This window comes from Schistocerca piceifrons, chromosome 3 (genome assembly GCF_021461385.2).
Source record: "Schistocerca piceifrons isolate TAMUIC-IGC-003096 chromosome 3, iqSchPice1.1, whole genome shotgun sequence".
NCBI lineage: Eukaryota > Metazoa > Arthropoda > Insecta > Orthoptera > Acrididae > Schistocerca > Schistocerca piceifrons.
The window spans coordinates 620,467,951-620,484,201 of NC_060140.1; the positions used below are offsets into that span (position 1 = coordinate 620,467,951).

Sequence of the window (16,251 nt, forward strand, 5' to 3'; positions counted from 1 at the left end):
GAAGGTGGCACGTTTGGTTGAGGAGGGCACTGAAGCAGGTAGGAGAAATGTTGAAGTTGTGAGGGAATGAGGATAGGGTAACTTGGCCCCGTGTCCAGATCATGAAGATATCATCAGCGAACCTGAACCAGACTAGGGGTTGGGAGTTTTGGAAGGCTAGCAAGGTTTCCTCTAAATGACCCATAAACAGGTTGGCATAACAGGGTGCCCATGCTTGTGGCATAGGTTCTGTTTGTTTACTTTCCCTTCAAAGGAACAGTAGTTGTGAATCAGGATGTAGTTGACAAGATGTGTAAGGAATCAGGTGGTGAGTTTTGAGTCCGAAGGACATAGGGAGAGGTAGTGTTCAGTAGTTTGGTAGTAACAATTTCCATGTACATAGGAATGTTGGTGAATATGGAAGTGTCATCAACAGTGATAAGTAGGGATTGAGGAGGCAGAGGAATGGGGAGGTTGAAGAGTTACTGAAATAAGTGGTTATTGTCTTTGGGATGCTAGGTTTCGGGCAATAGATTGGAGGTGTTAATCAGCAAGAGTGGAACTCTTTCAGTGGGACCACCATAGCCAGCTACAGTGGGGCTTTCAGGATTGTTGGTGAAATGTCAACAACAAAATGTGCTAACCAATTAGGTACAGATCATAGGACAATAGTATGCTATCCTAGAATAAAGTCTAACAGTGCAGAAGGAAAATGTAACTGTATCTTAGTCATATTCCTAAACAAAATTGAGTCTCATTTCCTCCTGAAACGTACAACACTAAAATAAATTGGAAGTGAGGATAAGGGATGGGTAACTAGGGATTAAATTACCTTGTGCTAGGAAGAGGGAGCTCTGTCTAAATCAGAAGATAAACTATAGCTAAGAGTTAAAACTGCTTTAACACCAGTATTGTAAAATCCCCCAGTCCATTGCTATACGAGTGAAATATACACTCAAAAAATCAAATCCTCCAAGGATAAAGTAAAAACAATGGCGAACTTTATTGAAGAAGAAAATCACTTTATCGAAGAAGAAAATCACCTGAAACTGAGTACACAGAAATTAACTGTAACAGCAATGGCGACACTTAGAGATTCAGTGAGTCAGTGAATACTTCCTCACAGTAGCAGTAAACACTACACACACTAATATACAGCCTCATAAAGATGCAGTAGACTTACTTCAGTAGAGACTGTGTGCACCACCAATACACATTAATTTCAAAAATATAAAATTAAGGAAGTAATCAGTGTAGAAGAAATTAGTAATTCTGCTGGCTATCATAATGTTTGCTCCAGAGTATTAAAATCTTGTGCAGACATGGTAGGACTACCCTTAAACTACATTTGTAACCAGTCAGTGGACAGGGTATATTTCCTGAAAGACCTAAAATGGGGTCAACATACAGAAGTACATCATGACCACTGTCCAAACCATCCTGCCTCAGTGATCAGAGTTAGTGATCATGTGTGTGAGAGTTGAGTTTGTGTGAAAGTGTGTGGGATTTCTACTTCAGAAAAAGGCCTTTTGGCCGAAAGCTTAATTGTAGAGCAATCTTTTTGTCATGCCTGTCTACGATTCAACATCTCCTCTATATGGTAAACAGCAACCTATCCTTTTTGTAATATTGTTGGTATTCCATCCTGGATTTTCTATTGTTTAATAAAAGAAGTGCATTTCAGATTAGAAGTATCACTCAAGACATAAGTATTAGCTTATTTTCACTCCTTGTTGTCTTACAGAATAATCTGCTATTGTAGCATGCTAAAAGTGAATAATTTGTTCAGCTGAAGTAAGCAGTAAGAATATTGTGTAAAGTAGATAACAGTTCCCATTGTAAATCTTCATAGTGTATTTCTAAACTGGCCTGTGTAATTACATATGCAGTTTACTAGTTTCTTAGAAAAATATCAAATTAATTAAGTAAATATTCTTACAGCAGCTACCTAATATAACTGAGGAAGCAGCAGTTATTTTTCAAAGTAGCAGCCTTCCCTCTAATGTACTACACTGTTGTCCAGAATTAAATCAACAAACCATTAATGTCCCATCCTATGGCTAATTCACGATATAATCATACAAATTGTCAACAGATGTCCTTATGATCATGTCCGGCAAGGATGATGGCACTCTGGTCAACGAACAACCACACCAATGATGACGTCAGAGCATCTATCATATGCGATAGTGTTTGGCAGGTAGTCTCACATCCAAAATCACTGTGTACACAGTCACAGATGGTACAGTATGGCAAATAGAAGACACCTACCAGGTTCTCTGCAGTGGAGAGCCATAGGAAGAATGATAGCAGGACAGTCGCTAACTTATGTGGCCCAATGGCTTAATGTGAATTGTTCTGTTGTTTTTTGAATGTGGTTGACAGTTTCTAGAGATTGAAACTGTATCTCAAAGACCAGAATGGGGCTGACCATGTGGTGTGGACAGAAAGAGAGAACTGTTATTTGGCTGGAAGGGCACAATGGTACCGCCTTAGTACTGCTCAACAACTGGCGTCTGACCTCACAGCATCCACTGGATGTTTGTAGTGAGGCAAACTGTGTACAGAAGGCTTTGGCAGAGCAGCCTTCGTTGTTGAAGACCTGCTGTATTTGTACCTCTGATGTGTCTAAAGTGGAGCCCTCAACATGCCAGTGGATGGTCGAACAGTGGACCAATGTCTTTTTCTCAGATTAGTCCTGATTTGATCAGGACAGTGATTCTCAATGGATTTGCATCTGGAGGGAACATGGAACACAATTTCGGGACCCAACCATTGTGGAAGGAGACTGATATCGAGGATGATCGCTAATGGTGTGGACAGGAATTATGTTGACCATTCAAACACCTCTTCACGAAATTCTATTGTTAAACCGGCAAGATTTAACTGCTGTCAGGATCTTGAGACCTCGTGTGGTCATTGCGAGATGCTGTGGGCCCAGATTTTGTATTGCTGGATGATAATGCTCGACCTCATAGAGCAACCGTGGTTGATGTTTTCTTGGAAACAGAAGATATTGCATGCATGGCATGGCCTGCTCGCTCTCCCGGTTTGAATCCCATAGAACATGTGTGGGATGCCCTAGGGACACGGGCTGCCTCACCTCAGCATCCATCAACCACTCTCCAAGACTTGCCAGCAGCACTGCAGGAAGGATGGGTGTTATTGGCTCAACATTAGATTGATGACATCATTCGCAAAATGCCCCATCATTTGTCAGGCCTGTATTGCTGCCAGAGGTGTTTTCACCCCATACTGAGTCCATTAAACAGTTGGAATGTGTGTGTAAATTTATTGAGGTGGAAAAAAGAACAACATTTTTGAAACTTCCAAGTGTATGCCGGGCCGAGACTCGAACTCGGGACCGTTGCCTTTCGCGGGCAAGTGCTCTACCAAGGAGAGCTTGTGTAAAGTGTGGAAGGTAGGAGACAAGGTACTGGCAGAAGTAAAGCTGTGAGGACGGGACATGAGTCGTGCTTGGGTAGCTCAGTTGGTAGAGCATTTGCCCGCGAAAGGCAAAGGTCCCGAGTTCGAGTCTCGGCCTGGCACACAGTTTTAATTTGCCAGGAAGTTTCATATCGGTGCACACACTGCTGCAGAGTGAAAATCTCATTCTGGAAACAACATTATGCATTATGTTCTGCATTCTCTGTATTGTTTCTACTTTACCATCACCTGATTATACTGTTTTGTGGCAAAATAAATGCAATCTAGCACAATTTCAGTTTGTTGCTTTAATTTCGGACATCAGTGTATATTAAAATTTGACTGACACAAGCATGAGTAGTATTAAGCAGTAAGGTGATAGTTTATTACTAATACAAAGTACAGATTAAGTTTTCATGATTTGATAGTATTTTTTTTAATATATTCTTTGACTCATTCCACATCCCTGAAGGTTCTCCTTGACAAGATGTCTAAAACACAATGAATGAATAAACGACACTCCCTCATGTAAGCCTCAGTGCAGCAAATGACTTCATTGTACCACCAGTAGAAGTAACAAAAACTGAAAGACACTTTCAGAAATAGTATGTTATACAATACAGGTATCTTTGAATATTTTGGTGCATTGTACTTATGTGTACCATACAGTACAATTGTGGGAAATATGGGAAGGGGAGCATAACATAACTCTTATTGGTATCACTTTCTGCTTGTATTTTAATTTCTCCTAGCAGCTTAAACAGTTGATCCAATTTCTGCCAATGGCATTAAATTTATTTTCAGAACCTAATTTTTAGGGCAGCACAATTTTTATCAGGATAATTGGCAAATTGTGATGAATGTAATGCTAGAAATTCGTATTCCAAGAGTTTCAAACACCCATTATGGCGAACAAGTTAATAGAAAATTTTCTTTTTCTTAGATAGATTAATGTCTTTGTAGATTAATTATTGATGTTTTACATGTTTTCTTTTGAGGTTTATTAAAATATAATTATAGTTTCATAAAGTTGTATCAAGGAGCACACAAAAATTGCTCAGTTAGCAAAAAAGCCACAGCATATCCCCTCTTCTTAACAGTTATATTACAAAATACGTTCAGGTGTATAGAAAGGTCATACACCAGGCAAAAAGAATGGCCAATGATAAGTTTATATCAATCAGAAAGTAAAAACAAAGCAATCTGGAAAATAATGAAGCAGGAAGTAAATAGTACAAAAGGAAAATATCCCCCTAAACTGTGACAACAAGTGAATTACTGACCATCAGCAGATTGCAAATCTCTTCAGGCAGTATTATGAAGACAACAGAAAAATTTAATAATTAATAATAAGATAGACAGACGAATTGACCTACAGAACAAAGTAAATTCTTACCTCCACTCAATCTATCTCTATGAGACATCCCTGAATGAAATCATTCACATAGCAAAAACCTTCAGAAAAATGCCCTCAGTGATTGATGGTATTCCAGACTACATCGTAAAGGAGTGTGTTAGAAACATTGCAACACCCCTTGCAGAGTTAATTAACTTATCCTTCTCGGCAGGAACCTTTCCTGACTGTCTTAAAATTGCTAAAGTGATCCCTATTCATAAAAAAGTGGCAAAGCAAAGGAATATTATAGATCAATCCATTGTTATCAGTTTTTGCCAAACTCACTGAAAGAGTCATGCATAACAGATTGATGGAATTTCTGGACAAGAACTAAACCCTCGCTGATGCTAAGAATGAGTTTTGAGAAAATGAATCTACGACTAGTGCCTTACATCATTACTCAAAAATGCTGTAGAAGCACTGGATAGTAAACAAAATGCTGCTGGTAATTTTCTTAAATGGAAGCAAAGCTTTTGACATCTTGGGCTGCAGAGTTCCATTGGAAAAACTCGAAAGTATAGCATTAGAGGCACCGCAAAAATGGTCCTCCTCATACTTGACAAATCAGAAACAGAAAGTAGTAATAACACATGAACAAAATGATAGCACTAGACCATATTTTTCAGCTGCAGGAATAATGAAAAAAGTGTCCCTCAAGGATTCATTCTTGGACCTTTTGTTTTTCTTCTGTAAATAAATGATGTAGATCTAAGCATAGAATCAAAAATAAAAACATTGTTTGCAGATAACACTAGCACTCTTCATACAAAGAAAACACAAATACAGCTACAAGAAAACGCAAATAAAGCTACAGACCAGCTAAATAACTGGTTTAGAGGAAATAAATCCAACATAATTTTAAATGGCAGACATACAAGAAAAACAAAAATGACACTAAAAAAAGTATGCTACAATCTACATTTACTTGCATACAAAGTAAGCTTCCACACTGTTTGAATTGCATACATTACCCAGTTCCACAGTATTCTACAGTATGGAATTATATTTTGGGATAGCACATATGCTAACTCAGTCCACAACAGCCTTTGAAACTTTCATTATTGTTACAAATAGTGCAGTACAAATATACAATGGTCTGCCATATAAAATACAAGTTATGGTATTTCTTCATTTTCACTGTTTCATAATTCCCCAAGAGTATTCTTATTTCTCATTAGATCATTGCTTCTATTCAAAGGCAGAATTCTTAAACTATTTGAAGAACAACAGGTTTGAAGCAAGAATATGCAAAAACTGCTACTGCTGCTGAAGCAACATCAATGCATCCATGCGCTCATATGAGATTTACTGAATAAATAAATAAATATAATTTTGATTAGATTGTTGCAGCTTGCAGAGAGAGAGGAAGAAGCCAAAACACGTTGTGTAAAAATAAATTTAAAAATAATAACATTTTCCAACACGTAGTGACTGAATGAAGTGAAGCTCTACTTAATTTTGTTTCCAATAGCATACAACTGTGAATTTAATGCCATTTTTAAATGTTTTCCTGTAATACATGCAAATGCTACATAGTTAAAATATGAAATAAACTGTAGTTGCAGTTTTGAAAGAATTTCAATGGCCATAATTGGGCCAGAGTCCAAGAACTCATTTTACCACGCCTAATGACTCCTCTTGTTGTAAAATGTTGTTGTTGTTGTTGTGGTCTTCAGTCCTGAGACTGGTTTGATGCAGCTCTCCATGCTACTCTATCCTGTGCAAGCTTCATCATCTCCCAGTACCTACTGCAACCTACATCCCTCTGAATCTGCTTAGTGTATTCATCTCTTGGTCTCCCTCTATGATTTTTGCCCTCCACGCTACCATCCAATACTAAATTGGTGATCCCTTGATGCCTCAGAATATGTCCTATCAACCAATCCCTTCTTCTAGTCAAGTTGTGCCACAAACTCCTCTTCTCCCCAATTCTATTCAATACCTCCTCATTAGTTATGTGATCTACCGATCTAATCTCCAGCATTCTTCTGTAGCACTACATTTCGAAAGCTTCTATTCTCCTTGTGTCCAAACTATTTATCGTCCATGTTTCACTTCCTTACATGGCTACACTCCATACAAATACTTTCAGAAACGACTTCCTGACACTTACATCTATACTCGATGTTAACAAATTTCTCGTCTTCAGAAACGCTTTCCTTGCCCTTGCCAGTCTACATTTTATATCCTCTCTACTTCAACCATCATCAGTTATTTTGCTCCCCAAATAGCAAAACTCCTTTACTACTTTAAGTGTCTCATTTCCTAATCTAATTCCCTCGGCATCACCTGACTTAATTCGACTACATTCCATTATCCTCGTTTTTCTTTTGTTGATTTTCATCTTCTGTCCTCCTTTCAAGACAATGTCCATTCCGTTCAATTGCTCTTCCAAGTCCTTTGCAGTCTCTGACAGATTTACAATGTCATTGGCGAACCTCAAAGTGTTTATTTCTTCTCCATGGACTTTAATACCTACTCTGAATTTTTCTTTTGTTTCCTTTACTGCTTGCTCAATATACAGATTGAATAGCATCGGGGATAGGCTACAACCCTGCCTCACTCCCTTCCCAACCACTGCTTTTCTTTAATGTCCCTCGACTCTTATAACTGCCATCTGCTTTCTATCCAAATAGTAAATAGCCTTTTGTTCCCTGTATTTTACCCCTGCCACCTTTAGAATTTGAAAGAGAGTATTCCAGTCAACATTGTCAAAAGCTTTCTCTAAGTCTACAAATGCTAGAAACGTAGGTTTGCCTTTCCTTAATCTTTTTCTAAGATAAGTCGTAAGGTCAGTATTGCCTCACGTGTTCCAATATTTCTACGGAATCCAAAATGATCTTCCCCGAGGTCGACTTCTACCAGTTTTTCCATTCGTCTGTAAAGAATTCGCATTAGTATTTTGCAGCTGTGACTTATTAAACTGATAGTTCGGTAATTTTCACATCTGTCAACAACTGCTTTCTTTGGGATTGGAATTATTATATTCTTCTTGAAGTCTGAGGGAATTGCGCCTGTCTCATACATCTTGCTCACCAGATGGTAGAGTTTTGTCAGGACTGGTTCTCCCAATGCTGTCAGTAGTTCTAATGGAATTTTGTCTACTCCTAGGGCCTTGTTTCGACGTAGGTCTTTCAGTGCTATGTCAAACTCTTCACGTAGTATCATATCTCTCATTTCATCTTCATCTACATCCTCTTCCATTTCCATAATATTGTCCTCAAGAACATCGCCCCTGTATAGACCCTCTATGTACTCCTTCCACCTTTCTGCTTTCCCTTCTTTGCTTAGAACTGGGTTTCCATCTGAGCTCTTGATATTCATGCTAGTGGTTCTCTTTTCTCCAAAGGTCTGTTCAATTTTCCTGTTGGCAGTATCTATCTTACTCCTCGTGAGATAAGTCTCTAAATCCTTACATTTGTCCTCTAGCCATCCCTGCTTAGCCGTTTTGCACTTCCTGTCAATCTCATTTTTGAGATGTTTCTATTCCTTTTTGCCTGCTTCACTTACTGCATTTTTGTATTTTCTTCTTTCGTCAATGAAATTCAGTATCTCTTCTGTTGCCCAAGGATTTGTATTAGCCCTCGTCTTTTTACCTACTTCATCCTCTGCTGCCTTCACTATTTCATTACTCAAAGCTACCCATTCTTCTTCTACTGTATTTCTTTCCCCCATACCTGTCAGTTGTTCCCTTATGCTCTCCCTGAAACTCTGTACAACCTCTGGATCTTTCAGTTTATCCGGGTCCCATCTCCTTAAATTCTCACCTTTTTGCAGTTTCTTCAGTTTTAATCCACAGTTCATAAGCAATAGATTGTGGTCAGAGTCCACATCTGCCCCTGGAAATGTCTTACAATTTAAAATCTGGTTCTTAAATCTCTGTCTTACCATTATATATCTATCAGAAACCTTCTAGTATCTCCAGGGTTCTTCCATGTATACAGCCTTCTTTCATGATTCTTGATCCGAGGGTTAGCTATGATTAAGTTATGCTCTGTGCAAAATTCTACCAGGCGGCTTCCTCTTTCATTTCTTAGCCCCCAATCCATATTCACCTACTACATTTCCTTCTCTTCCTTTTCCTACTGTCGAATTCCAGTCACCCATGACTATTAAATTTTCGTCTCCCTTCACTACCTGAATAATTTCTTTTATCTCATCATACATTTCATCAATTTCTTCATCATCTGCAAAGCTAGTTGGCATATAAACTTGTACTACTGTAGTAGGCATGGGCTTCGTGTCTATCTTGGCCACAATAATGCGTTCACTATGCTGTTGGGGACTGATGACCATAGATGTTAAGTCCCATAGTGCTCAGAGCCACTATGCTGTTTGTAGTAGCTTACCTGCACTCCTATTTTTTAATTCCTTATTAAACCTGTTCCAGCATTACCCCTATTTGATTTTGTATTTATGACCCTATATTCAGCTGACCAGAAGTCTTGTTCCTCCTGCCACCAAACTTCACTAATTCCCACTATAACTTTAACCTATCCATTTCCCTTTTTAAATTTTCTAATCTACCTGCCCAATTAAGGGATCTGACATTCCACGCTCCAATCCGTAGAACGCCAGTTTTTTTTTTTCTCCTGATAACGACATCCTCTTGAGTAGTCCCCACCTGGAGATCCGAATGGGGGACTATTTTACCTCCGGAATATTTTACCCAAGAGGACGCCATCATCATTTAATCATACAGTAAAGCTGCATGCCCTCGGGAAAAATTAAGGTTGTAGTTTCCCCTTGCTTTCAGTCATTCGCAGTGCCACAACAGCAAGGCCGTTTTGGTTAGTGTTACAGGGCCAGATCAGTCAATCATCCAGACCGTTGCCCCTGCAACTACTAAAAAGGCTGCTGCCCCTCTTCAGGAACCACACGTTTGTCTGGCCTCTCAACAGATAGATACCCCTCTGTTGTGGTTGCACCTACGGTACGGCTATCTGTATTGTTGAGGCACGCAAGCCTCCACACCAATGGCAAGGTCCATGGTTCATGGTGGCGGGTGGGGGGTGGGGGGGAGGCGGGGGGGGGGGGGGGACCAAGTGTTAGCTATGATTAAGTTATGCTCTGTGCAAATTCCCAATCCATATTCACCTACTACGTTTCCTCCTCTCCCTTCTCCTACTATTGAATTACAGTCACCCATGACTATTAAATTTTCGTCTCCCTTCACTACCTGAATAATTTCTTTTATCTCATCATACATTTCATCATCATCTGCAGAGCTAGTTTGCATATAAACTTGCACTACTGGAGTAGGCGTGGGCTTCGTGTCTATCTTGGCCACAATAATGCGTTCACTATGCTGTTTGTAGTATCTTACCCGCACTCCTATTTTTTATTTGTTATTAAACCTACTCATGCATTACCCCTATTTGATTTTGTATTCATAACCCTGTATTCACGTGAGCAGAAGTCTTGTTCCTCGTGCCACCAAACTTCACTAATTCCCACTGTATCTAACTTTAACCTATCCATTTCCCTTTTTAAATTTTCTAACCTACCTGCCTGATTAAGGGATCTGGCATTCCACGCTCCGATCCATAGAACGTCAGTTTTCTTTCTCCTGATAACAACGTCCTCTTGAGTAGTCCCTGCCCAGAGATCCAAATGAGGGACTATTTTACCTCCGGAATATTTTACTCAAGAGGACGCCATCATCATTTAATCATACAGTGAAGCTGCATGCCCTCGGGAAAAATTATGGCTGTAGTTTCCCCTTGCTTTCAGCTGTTCGCAGTATCAGCACAGCAAGGCCGTTTTGGTTAGCGTTACAGGGCCAGATCAGTCAATCATCCAGACCGTTGCCCCTGCAAATACTGAAAAGGCTGCTGCCCCTCTTCAGTAACCACACGTTTGTCTGGCCTCTCAACAGAGACCCCTCTGTTGTGGTTACACCTATGGTACGGCCATCTGTGTCACTGAGGCACGCAAACCTCCCCACCAACAGCAAGGTCCATGGTTCATGTGGGGGGGGGGGGGATGGGTAAAATGTTATCATTCACATAATTTATGGAAGCTGTCAACTCTGTCATAAATAAAGTAATAAATTTACAAAATACAATAACTTTTCATTCAGTACTTGTTACATCACGTGAAACTGAATTCTACTGGTTTACATATGGACATTCATGTGAGGTTTGTATTATATTCAAGAGGTGATGTTAGGTTTCTCGCAGAAATTATTGTTAGTTCATGATAGGTGTTCACACTTTTGGTCTGTATACAGAGATGTTATGATTGACACGTCAACCACATGCACATCAATTCTATGTAAAATTTTTTTTGCAGTATGCCTAAGTGTTTGAAAGCCTGAAGCAGAGAATGATTTCAGTCAATCACTACATCAACGTTATAGAACCATGTAAGACAAAAATAGTGCTTGGAACTGTAGCAGCCTGCTGGTGGCAAGTAGCTCTTTTTAGGTGGATCCCAAAGAATTATACACTGTGTTTCATTCAGTGAATGGACAGCTATTTCCTTATCTCATACCAGCATCTTGTGGTATTTTCTTTTAATTGACTCTGTAAGAAATTTAAATTAATTTTAATAGGCCAATGATAAAGTAATCTCCTTCTGAATGGTGTCTTCTGAACTAATGTCTCTCTGTGGTTAATTCTTCCAATGTGTGTGCTTCACACTTAGAAATCTCTCATTATATTAACCTGCAGCTGGGATATCTATCTTACTTTCCAGTTCAGTTTGGAGTTAACACAGCAAATACACGTAGCCAGTGCTTGATATGTTAAAAAAGGTTTCTGGTTCTGGGAGCGAGGGGAGGGGGTTGAAATTTAGACTTCTTAAAACATTACCTTTAATGCTTTTCTTATTGTTTTAAAAGTGTGAATACAAAATTACTGCTGGTGAACAATTAAGTTCTAACTGCCACATCTAAAAAACCTGCAGTTTTGTCTTTTTTTGACAGAGGTACTGGTATGAGGCACCGGGCTGTACTATCACAAATCAAGCACTGCAAATAACAGTAAGTAACATTACGAGTGACTCGCTTGTAAAAATTCTCATATTGCTGAGTATTTGTGGGGACAGCTGGCTACCACAGTATACTAAGCAGCTGTGGCAAAATAGTGCCCAGAGTGCTCAGGTGGAGTAGTGCAGGCCGCAAGAGGTGGCTAGTGAAGCAGGAAGTGAGCAGTCAGCAACCAGCAATCATGACAAATTTTACTATTGAATAAATTTGTTAATAATTATAAACAATTTAGTTACATGTAGATAGTGCCATAACTACAAATTCTGTCAGCTACAAATTCTGTCATATGAGCAGTCATTATGAGATCAGCATGGGTATCCCCATCCATAACCTAACCAATTCCTATATTTAGTTAAAAGTAATTCAAAGTTTATAATGTTTTTGATGTTCATGATTTGAATGGAAACTCATTGCAGTGCTGCATGTGGGGAGACAAGTATTTTCTAATAGTGGTTAAGTAATGTGCCATTGTTTTATTATGAGCTCTCAAACTGACAATGAATATTTATTCTGTGTTTAGTATGCATATATGTGAAATATAATGTTAAAAATTTGAATGGTGGATATTTTACAACACTTGATTTGACTAAGTGGTGGTTTTGCGACCAATTGTAAGAAGAGGCTTGCATAACCAAACGTATGGTCTTCTGGTTGGTGTTCTGTAGTGTGGTACGACAGGTGAGATCTGTGTGGCCAGAGCACTGTAAGGTCTAAAACAGCAATTGTGAGATGTAGAATATTTTGTGGTTGTCAGCTTGAACACTTGGAATATTTTGGTACTTTGATTAATTTTGTCAGAGTGGGCTGTGGATTTTGGACTGGGTCAGAACGTACAATTTTGATGTCACTTTCAATGGTTGTTTCTTATGCAACCATGCCTACTTTATCATTACTGGTATTTAAATGCTTTTGGACAACTGTAAATAAAAACAAGTGTGGAAAAGAAATATTTGGTGCAGTTATTGTTTCCAATTGTGTGATTAATGTGTTAGGAGCTCATCTCAATATCATTAATGATTAATGAACTGCAGATTTCACCATGAATCTTAAGGAGATTTTCACACTAACAAAGTTTAAGATTTACTACTGGTTCTGTGAAGTGATGCACAGCTTTATTCCCTCAGGTTGCATAGGTTACTGTCTGTAAATGCTTTGCTAGAACAACATGACTACATTAGCACCATTACTTTGATTTATTAATTTTATGTGTGGCCACCATTCACAGATATATGTGTGTGCTTATTTGAAATAAACCTTTGGTTTGAATTCTAAACGACCTGGTTTAGGCAAATTATTATCCTACCAGATCCATTGCAAATTTTTCCCCTTATTTATTACATATGATATTCAGTTGTTCATTCTTTTTCATTGATGTGTCAATACTAGTACAAGATTTAAGGAATATTTACTTTATTAGGATATAGACATAAATGAAATGGTGCATTGACTTCAGCAAGCCATGCAAAAATTTTAGGTCATACAGTGCCCACACTTGATGTCACATTTTATCTCATAATAACAGAGTCTGAGTCATTCAGGGATTGTGTAACAGAAATAATGAGTTACTTTGCAAGCATAACCTGCACCACCTGAAGAAGATAACTGGCTTGGTCACCAAAATGTTGTGGGAAAATGAAAATACAAACTTGTCTGGAAACCAGGAATTACATGATTAAAACACCATTGCTAATGGCTGAATGGCCTAAAAACACACAAAAATGATTTACAAGTATGAGGAGTAAGATCGATGGACACACGCTAGAGTGCGTGTAATGTTCCTTGGCTCCCAGACTGATAATAAACAGAGACTGCACCAGCATGTGGATAGGATAACCAAAAAGCTCTGAGCTGTTTGCTTTGAACTTCTCAGTGTAGTGACCTACAGATTGCATTTCTAGCTTACTTTGCATTATTTCACTCAGATCTGTCCTATGACATTATCTTCAGAATCAGTGCAGCAAGGGACAATAAAGTATTTATTCTAAGGAATCATGCAGTAAGAATATTTTGTAAAGTTGATAAGTGAACAACTTGCAAAAGAATCTTGAGGGACCAAGGAATTCTTACATTTGTATGCTGACGCATGTACTGTGCAATGGTACTTAGGGTAATAACAAGAGCAATGAACTGTGCAATTCATAATTACAATACTGGAAGTAAAAATAACTTCCATATCGATATGCATCCCTATCTAGGTTCTGAATGGAGTTTTTTACCTTTATTAACTACTGTTTCAACAACTTGCCACACTATTTAGACTCCTGTATCTAAATACCATTTATCTCTTCTGCTCATATTAAACAGATTTTGCCTTTGCTGGTATGTATGCAGCTGCCACTGTTCGGTGTAAAGTTACATAAATGCTTTGTTTGAATAATTACACTCCTGGAAATGGAAAAAAGAACACATTGACACCGGTGTGTCAGACCCACCATACTTGCTCTGGACACTGCGAGAGGGCTGTACAAGCAATGATCACACGCACGGCACAGCGGACACACCAGGAACCGCGGTGTTGGCCGTCGAATGGCGCTAGCTGCGCAGCATTTGTGCACCGCCGCCGTCAGTGTCAGCCAGTTTGCCGTGGCATACGGAGCTCCATCGCAGTCTTTAACACTGGTAGCATGCCGCGACAGCGTGGATGTGAACCGTATGTGCAGTTGACGGACTTTGAGCGAGGGCGTATAGTGGGCATGCGGGAGGCCGGGTGGACGTACCGCCGAATTGCTCAACACGTGGGGCGTGAGGTCTCCACAGTACATCGATGTTGTCGCCAGTGGTCGGCGGAAGGTGCACGTGCCCGTCGACCTGGGACCGGACCGCAGCGACGCACGGATGCATGCCAAGACCGTAGGATCCTACGCAGTGCCGTAGGGGACCGCACCGCCACTTCCCAGCAAATTAGGGACACTGTTGCTCCTGGGGTATCGGTGAGGACCATTCGCAACCGTCTCCATGAAGCTGGGCTACGGTCCCGCACACCGTTAGGCCGTCTTCCGCTCACGCCCCAACATCGTGCAGCCCGCCTCCAGTGGTGTCGCGACAGGCGTGAGTGGAGGGACGAATGGAGACGTGTCGTCTTCAGCGATGAGAGTCGCTTCTGCCTTGGTGCCAATGATGGTCGTATGCGTGTTTGGCGCCGTGCAGGTGAGCGCCACAATCAGGACTGCATACGACCGAGGCACACAGGGCCAACACCCGGCATCGTGGTGTGGGGAGCGATCTCCTACACTGGCCGTACACCACTGGTGATCGTCGAGGGGACACTTTATAGTGCACGGTACATCCAAACCGTCATCGAACCCATCGTTCTACCATTCCTAGACCGGCAAGGGAACTTGCTGTTCCAACAGGACAATGCACGTCCGCATGTATCCCGTGCCACCCAACGTGCTCTAGAAGGTGTAAGTCAACTACCCTGGCCAGCAAGATCTCCGGGTCTGTCCCCCATTGAGCATGTTTGGGACTGGATCAAGCGTCGGCTCACGCGGTCTGCACGTCCAGCACGAACGCTGGTCCAACTGAGGCGCCAGGTGGAATTGGCATGGCAAGCCGTTCCACAGGACTACATCCAGCATCTCTACGATCGTCTCCATGGGAGAATAGCAGCCTGCATTGCTGTGAAAGGTGGATATACACTGTACTAGTGCCGACATTGTGCATGCTCTGTTGCCTGTGTCTATGTGCCTGTGGTTCTGTCAGTGTGATCATGTGATGTATCTGATCCCAGGAATGTGTCAATAAAGTTTCCCCTTCCTGGGACTATGAATTCACGGTGTTCTTATTTCAGTTTCCAGGAGTGTATGTGCGAGCAGCAGCTAAGCTGTGTAAGAGAATGAGTACTGCCTTTTTTCAAAGTCACTATATTCACACATATACATACATAAAGTAATCTAGAAGTAATTCCTATAATTATCAGTGTGAATAAAATAACTCTCTTCATAATCTGCTGTTAATATGCTTTACAGCAGTACTGCTAATCCAGAGTTGTTGCTTCTCCCTCTTAATATATAACTTGACATGCATCTCATACTGAGGGGTTTCCTTCACAGAATGTGATGTATGAATGAATAGATAAATGTGTATGTTGTCTGGTGTAGCGCGTAAAATACAACTGCACTGGATGGTTTATTATTAACTGTTGTAGTTGTTGGCACTGTTAAGATGTAGCAGTTAATTTCTGTGCAGAAACAAATCAACATGTCATTATTTCCAGCGCAAAAACCTGAGAACTCAATTTCATTTTCATTTCTGTCACTGCTTAGGTTTGTTTCTTGCCTAACAATGCTACCGACCACTTTCAGTTTGTCCTTGAAGCATTTATTTTTAATGCAAAGTGCATGATGACACTCCTTTGCTAATAGTCAGAATGATTTTAAAACACTGTTGCTAGTGTAACTTTGAGTAAAGACTGTCCAAGAGTGACGTTGTGTCACTTCTACTGAGCACAGGATACTTT

The 16,251-nt window shown here is 40.2% G+C and overlaps 1 non-coding gene across 1 annotated transcript; it reads left to right on the forward strand.

Annotated features, from left to right (window-relative positions):
- The first annotated feature begins 3,453 nt into the window (after nt 1–3,453).
- On the forward strand, nt 3,454–3,528 carry Trnas-cga. The gene has a single exon. It is a non-coding gene; the product is annotated as a tRNA-Ser (tRNA).
- The last annotated feature ends 12,723 nt before the right edge of the window (nt 3,529–16,251 follow it).